Source organism: Cervus elaphus, chromosome X, assembly GCF_910594005.1.
Source record: "Cervus elaphus chromosome X, mCerEla1.1, whole genome shotgun sequence".
NCBI lineage: Eukaryota > Metazoa > Chordata > Mammalia > Artiodactyla > Cervidae > Cervus > Cervus elaphus.
In genome coordinates, this window is record NC_057848.1 from 36,571,008 (window position 1) to 36,571,974 (window position 967).

General features: G+C 40.0%; 1 non-coding gene across 1 annotated transcript; it reads left to right on the forward strand.

The window, feature by feature from the left end:
* Positions 1 to 585: 585 nt before the first annotated feature.
* Positions 586 to 692, forward strand: LOC122690926. Its single transcript, XR_006340180.1, has one exon. It is a non-coding gene; the product is annotated as a U6 spliceosomal RNA (small nuclear RNA).
* The last annotated feature ends 275 nt before the right edge of the window (positions 693 to 967 follow it).

The following is a 967-nucleotide window of genomic DNA, read 5'->3' on the forward strand; positions in this document are numbered from 1 at the left end:
AAGATTTAATGAGAAGAATCAGGAGGAACTGTTAGCATAGGTGTTGCTTCTGCATAAAACTCGTCAAATTCATTCTCTTTTTTTTCCCCTCTTTTTTAAAATTAAGGAACAATTGACAGATAACATTATGTTAGTTTTAGGTGCACAGCATAATAATCTAATATTTATATATATTGCAAAATATTCACAGTTCGTCTAGTTAAAACCCATCACCATAGGGCTTCCCTGGTGGCTCAGTGGTAAAGAATCTGCCTGTCAGTGCAGGAGACACAACTTTGATCCCTGATCTGGTAAAATCCCACATACCACAGAGCAACTAAGCCAGTGTGCCACAACTATTGAACCAGTACTCTAGAGCCCCGGAGCCACAACTACTGAGCCCACGTACTGCAACTATTGAAGCCCACTTGCCCTAGAGCTTGTGCTTTGCAACAAGAGAAATCACTGCAATGAGAAGCCTGCACACCACAACGAGAGAGTAGCCCCTGCTCGCTGCAACTAGAGAAAAGCCTGCACATAGCAATGATGACCCAGCACAGCCAAAACTAAATAAATAAAATTATTTTTTTTAAAAAATCCATCACTGTGCTCGCTTCGGCAGCACATATACTAAAATTGGAACGATACAGAGAAGATTAGCATGGCCCCTGCGCAAGGATGACACGCAAATTCGTGAAGCGTTCCATATTTTTATGCATGAGACAAGTGCTCGAACCTGGTGCACTGGGAAGACCCAGAGGAATCGGGTGGAGAGGGAGGGGGGAGGGGGGATCGGGATGGGGAATACGTGTAAATCTATTGCTGATTCATGTCAGTGTATGACAAAACCCACTGAAAAAAATAAATAAATAAATTTAAAAAAAAAAAAAAAAGAATACTGGAGTGGGTTGCTGTGCCCTCCTCCAGATCCATGCCTATAAAAAAAAATAAAAATAAAAAAAAATAAAAAATAAAATAAAAATAAAAA